Source organism: Parasteatoda tepidariorum, unplaced genomic scaffold, assembly GCF_043381705.1.
Source record: "Parasteatoda tepidariorum isolate YZ-2023 unplaced genomic scaffold, CAS_Ptep_4.0 HiC_scaffold_2755, whole genome shotgun sequence".
In the NCBI taxonomy this organism is placed as follows: Eukaryota; Metazoa; Arthropoda; class Arachnida; order Araneae; family Theridiidae; genus Parasteatoda; species Parasteatoda tepidariorum.
The window spans coordinates 575-7,271 of NW_027261593.1; the positions used below are offsets into that span (position 1 = coordinate 575).

At 31.4% G+C, this 6,697-nt stretch overlaps 1 long non-coding RNA gene across 1 annotated transcript; it reads right to left on the reverse strand.

Moving 5' to 3' along the window:
- Positions 1–1,453: 1,453 nt before the first annotated feature.
- On the reverse strand, positions 1,454–1,781 carry LOC139424853 (uncharacterized). The gene is made up of 2 exons (XR_011635974.1): positions 1,688–1,781; positions 1,454–1,614 (listed from the first exon to the last, which is right to left on the reverse strand). It is a non-coding gene; the product is annotated as an uncharacterized lncRNA (long non-coding RNA).
- Between the last annotated feature and the right edge of the window lie 4,916 nt (positions 1,782–6,697).

Genomic DNA, 6,697 nt, shown 5'->3' on the forward strand with positions numbered 1-6,697 from the left:
GGCGTGTCCGGAGCAGTTGGCATCCATGCATTGTGATACATAGTTTACTCAATCTTCGAGACTTACGTCACCTTTCTTGTAAGTTTGATTTTCATATAGTATATATGTAAATTAGATTTGTATAAATGCAATGTCAAAATTATGCTTAGTGAAAATTACGCATATTCACAAAATTATAAAAAATCGCGCTTCATATTTGATGAATATAATTTAAAGAAAATAAAGCTTGGTCTTAGTCATCTGTAAAATATTGTTCTCCAATGGAAAAATTGAAACAGATATGTTAAATGGATATGTATTTTGTTGAATTATATACATGTCTTGAAACCTGAAATTTGAACTGACGTATCATAAAATAATATTTATAGTATAATAACCGTACAATCACACAAACTTTATCAATTATTTACTATGCTTATTTAATGCAATATGCATTATTCATAAATTCAGTTTCATTAATTCTTATTAACTATTTTTATATAGACGAGAGGGGGGCACTTTTCAACAGTTTTTGCTAAAGAATTATTTTCGAAGTTTTATTGCCTTCAAAATCTAAGTTCTAATTTTTATTTACTAAATTGATATTTGATGTAACCTCTTAATTTTGATATTTGATGTCTAAGCCAAAGTAACCTAATTTTACATATTTAGTGACCCATGTATTTTGTTGCAATCTACCCCTCTTGGGGGGCAGTTTCCAATGGTGTTGGGGCACATTTCAACAATCGAAGAGAACGTAACCAAGGCTAAAGAGAATAGAAGGACTGGTTCACTCCTTTGAAGAAACTCTCGCAGCACCAAATCTCTGATTTTCTCCAGAGACGTCACTGTGGCGCGAAGCTAGCACTTTTACTTCAAGAACGGAGCGTTCAGTTTAACTAGCTCTAACCAATATTGGAGCATTCCTTTTTGTGACATATTCCAAGACATTTACTGTTTTATAAAATTATTTTCCTCAGTTCAGTGCAGTAAGTCACAAAAATGCAAAACTATTAATGAAATGCCAGTTTGCGCGATTGCAACTTGCAAAAATTCTGATAGAAACACGAAAGGAAAAGTATAATTTTCCACATGTTTCCTAAAGTAAATGAACAGCTACGTAAAGAATGGATTTCGAAATAACACAGAAGCAGAATTAAATAAACTAGCAAATGAATAAATATCCTTTACCTTACTAAAAGATTAGTGGTAGATAAACACTTTTAAAATCAAAACAACACAACAACAAATCAAAACAACAATCAACACAACAGTGGTAAAAAAAAGTGCTTAAAACTAAATGTCAAGAGTTATGCGTAATGAAAGCGTATTGTCTGGCATCTGGCAATACATTTTAATGTGTATAAGAGAACTAATAAGTAATAAATAATTATCAACGAACTAGTTTGTGTCGTTAATTATGCACCTACAAAATCAATAAGTACCCAAAAAGGTTATAAATCAATACAGTAAATGAATAAAAAACTTATTTCTTTATTATATTCATTGGAATACGATCAAAAAAACAGACAAAGGTGCTGTAGCTATACTCAATACATTAAGAGTATTGTGGGGGTTATTATTTCATGTCTACTGCATAAAAGACAGGATTGGACTTCGTGTTCGGGTCTGAACCTGTAGTATAAACATTGAAACAGTCCAATACTTTATTAGGTAACAAAAATACAATACATAGATTTTTACTTACCAGATATAACGTAACTGTCACAAGTAGCAATTACTAACGCAATAATTTTAAAAAAACACACAAGGAAGTTTTAAAAAACACTACAAAAGGAGTGTTGCCACCAGAAAGTAATGTAGGTGTTGCCAGTAGAAATAGAAATTGCAGCTGAACCATAGCTAACATAACAGAAATAAGCAGATTTCGACTTTGAAATAGCAGAAATAAGCAGATTTCAACTCTCGTGAACTTAAAACTGAAAATAATAAACAATTTCAAATAACATTGAAATTTGCTTTAAAATGAAACTTAAACTAAAAAAAAATTAATCAGAAAAAGCTTTTCACCCAATCGTCCAACTTAAAAATAAACAAGCTAAAAATTTAAGGCATAATTAGTAATAAATATTAATAATTATTATTAGCTCCATATTATAATTAGCTCCTTGCGCTAAAATTTTTCATAGTAAAATAAAAAATTATTTGTTTACCTCAACTCGCTTTAAATTTGTCTTCAAACTAGCTTACAGCTAGTTATAAATGCTCAAATACAAAANAATTAAAGAGGGAACATAGAGCACGCTACAAACGGATATCCGGTAGGCAGTATCTATCCGGCTAGTAGCCCGGATATTATGATTATTCGGCAGTAACATTTGGCTCGAAATAAAATATTGAGTAGAAAGGTAAAAATGAAATATATATTCGCGATCGCAACACTCGAATACGCCATCTGGGGAGAGACCGGTTTCATGCCTTTAGTCCTTCTCCCTTCCCTCTCCTCCTCTGTTCAGTTGTATAGGAATGTACTACGATATTTTCCCTTTTCTTAATATTTTTCCTTTTTATTTAATAAGAATATTTTTTAAAATTTCCATAATACTTTTCTTTAGAACTATGTTTAATGTAGTTTTCAGTTCCATATAGTTTTTCAAGTTAAAAGATTTCAATCTATATGAAAATCAAGAGAGAAACTAACGTACTTCCTTCCTCTATGACTTTCCATACGCTAATGGGGAAAGTATGTGAAGTGTTGCCATAGGAAAAGAGTTCTGCTCTACGCCACCTGCAGCCCATTTCGATCGCCAATAATTCATCACAATGATGGTAGAAAAGGTAATTTTAACATAAAAATCAATATTCTTTTCAAATATTTTTTTTTTCATACTTATACTGTTTATAAAATAAAGAAATCATACTTAAAATATGTATTAAGTTTTAGTCTATATCTTGGTCACGCTTACAACAGATATGTTGTTGTTGTTAATTTACGTCACACTAGAGCTGCACAATGGGCTATTGGCGACGGTCTGGGGAACATCCCGGAGGATGATCCGAAGACATGCCATCACAATTTTGATCCTCTGCGGAGGGGACGGCACCCCGCTTCGGTAGCCCGACGACCTGCGCGCGAAGTCGAGCACTTTACGGTAGCACAGTTTAACGACGACCAATACCGCACACCCTCGGTCTCTACGCAGACTGATCCAAGTGGTCACCCACCCGCACACTGACCGCAGCCAGTGATGCTTGACTTCGGTGATCTGCTGGGAACCGTGTCTTAACGATCAGTCCACTGCGGGACACAACAGATATGTTATACTAACAATTGATATAAATATTCTGTTAGTATTTTGAAAGTTATGCAATATAACATAGTATGTAGTATATAAAAATATGGTATACAATTACAATAGAATATATTTACTATACGGATATACATATTTATTATATTATAATTATATAATAGCCAACCTCTCTGATTTTTAAAATAAAATGAAATTGGCAATATTATCAAATAAAAACTTTTAAATATTAACTAATAAATAACTAATTTGATTTAATTTTTTTTTCTAGTTTCACTTGATTTAAAAAATTGAGAAAAGATCTGAAAGGTTGGCAAATATATTAAAGACAAGTATTAGAATAAAGTAATAATCGATCTGAGGAATTGTTTTATAAATACCAACAAAATACGAGATCATATGTGATATTATTTCATTTTTATTACCCCATTTAAGGCCAAGGATAGAAATTTTGTAAAATGCAATATTATTTTCATTGAAATATGTTTAAATTACATTCATTAAGACAAAAAATAAGTTTCGTGCATGAAAAATAATATTTTATTTAAGAAATAAAATGGTGCATTTACGCACCATTGGCCGAATCAATGAATAATTTGTTTAGTTCAACGCTTATATTTTTAATGGAAACATTCAAAGCATTTTAAATGCAAATGGACTTTGCATTTGATGAATAAATTAATCTTGTGATTTTTTGCACACTTTACATCATCTGTTGACTTTTTTTTCCAGGCCCATTTATTTTAAGTCCGATTCTATCAGTCCGTACTTCTATTAGTTGAGCTACGGATGATGGGCAACCTTTGTTTGAATGTGTAACTTGTAATGAAACTTCACCAGATGGATTGTTCTTGGATTCAGATTTTAATTGAGCAATAGCTATATAAGATCTATAGTCTTATAAGTGACATTTTTGAGCTAGTTAAAATTCTATGCAGCTTCCAGAAATTCACTATACCGCTATCAATGATGTTTGTAAATAGTGGCCACCACCTTTTCTTACCTGGAATTGATGCGGTATTTAGCTATAGCATTCTCATGCAGGTCTACACCTGCTTATTGTTATCCAAAACAATGTTGAGTTGTGAAATCACAACTTCTTCTCTTGAGCCGCGATGGCTCAAGAGATAGAGCATTCGCCTTCAAATGAGGCGAACCCGGTTCGAATATCGGTGATGGCTGGTTGATACGAATAATCATCCGGCTGGCACTGACCACAGTGCTGACGAAATATCTTCACAGGTAGATGGATCATGGTCCCTTTGCAGTCAGGCTAACCGTGGGAGGTTCTCTTGGTTTTCCTCTCTATGTAACGCAAATGCGGGTTAGTTCCATCAAAAAGTCCTCCACGAAGGCAAATTTCTCCCAATACTTGATCCAGGAATTCCCTTGTCTTCTGGGTTGGGTTCAAAATTACAAGTCTACGGAGTTGAACATTAGTAGTCGTAAGCCAAGTCATAAGATTTGGAGCAACAAGTGGTATTAAAAAACTTGACATCTTTCAGGCGAGCACCTCTGGCATGTTCTAGTAGTTTACTAGGGTCCACGATGGCAAAATAGTTGATTTCCTCCTCCCCATACAGTTCATTTATCCTCCTGCTGTTTTCCACCAGTACTATTGAATCCGGGAACTTAAAAATAAAATAATAAATACATACATATAAAATATACATTGATAACACATTTTCATTAAATATTATACACACCGAGGTTTCAGTATTATCAACAGGTAGTTGTGTCCAGTAGGTAGAACTTGGTTCTTCTAGCGAATCTTCATCAGCACCTACCCCAATTTGATTAGCCGGAATAGAATTTCCCATAAATACTTGGGCGGTCTCACTGAAATCCAAGGGACAGTGTGTAAATATACTAGGTGAATCCTAGAAAAAACGATAAGCATAATGATATAATATATATTCAACCGCTTTTGATATTTACCTGAAATTCATCCATTAAGCTATAAGCTGATGGCGAAAGGGGGTTCTCCAAAAATGTTCACCAACGGATTCTCACTAAAAATGTCAGACTAACCTAAAATAAAAAATAACCTAACCTAAACCCCTAACCTAAAATAAAAAAATAAATAGTAATATTAATAAGCATACTTTAAGAAAAAATGTTTTCTCTCCTTGACAAGAATAAAGAAATTAATTTGACAGATGACTATATATGATACGATAACACAGATTAATTTTAAGGGAATAGAAAATAACTGGTAAATAAAAAACATTCATCAGCTAGTTAGTTTTAAGTATAATTACCACGTGCAAACATACATCTATATATAATTAATTCCGTAATAATAATAATTTACGTTTAATAAACACAACACGTGGTAAGAAAAACAAATTCAGCTAGTTAGTTTTAAATATAATTACCACGTGCAAACATACATCTATATATAATTAATTCAATAATAATAATAATTTACGTTTAATAAACACAATACGTGGTAAGAAAAACAAATTCATCAGCTAGTTAGTTTTAAATATAATTACCACGTGCAAACATACATCTATATGAAATTAATTCCATAATAATAATTTTATTTTAATAAACACAACACGTGGTAAGAAAAACAAATTCAGCTAGTTAGTTTTAAATATAATTACCACGTGCAAACATACATCTATATATAATTAATTACATAATAATAATAATTTACGTTTAATAAACACAACACGTGGTAGGAAAAACAAATTCATCAGCTAGTTAGTTTTAAATATAATTACCACGTGCAAACGTACATCTATATAAAATTAATTCCATAATAATAATTATTTTAGTTTAATAAACACAACACGTGGTAAGAAAAACAAATTCAGCTAGTTAGTTTTAAATATAATTACCACTTGCAAACATACATCTATATATAATTAATTCCATAATAATAATAATTTACGTTTAATAAACACAACACGTGGTAAGAAAAACAAATTCATCAGCTAGTTAGTTTTAAATATAATTAACACGTGCAAACATACATCTATATAAAATTAATTCTATAATAATAATTTAATTTTAATAAACACAACATGCGGTAAGAAAAACAAATTCATCAGCTAGTTAGTTTTAAATATAATTACTACAATAGTGAAATAACAGATAAGATAAAGTAGGGGTGTAACATCAGACCTATTCTTAGTAATAATGAAAATAAAGTTAGAATTCAATATCACTGAAACTTTTTATGCCAAAGTGAAAGAATAGGCCTGAATAAGGTCCTCTTAGTTAGTTCCCATTTATGAAATGAATTTCTATACAAATGCATCATTTCATTAATGGGAGTTTTAAACCCCCCCACCACGATAAGGTGGGACCTTTTTGGAGGGGCCCCCCACCTGAAATACATTGATATTAATCCACAATAAATTACAGAAAAAAACATGCTTTATAAACAAATCAAATATTAATGGATGCTAAAAAAATTTTTAAAAATTAGTTGCAGA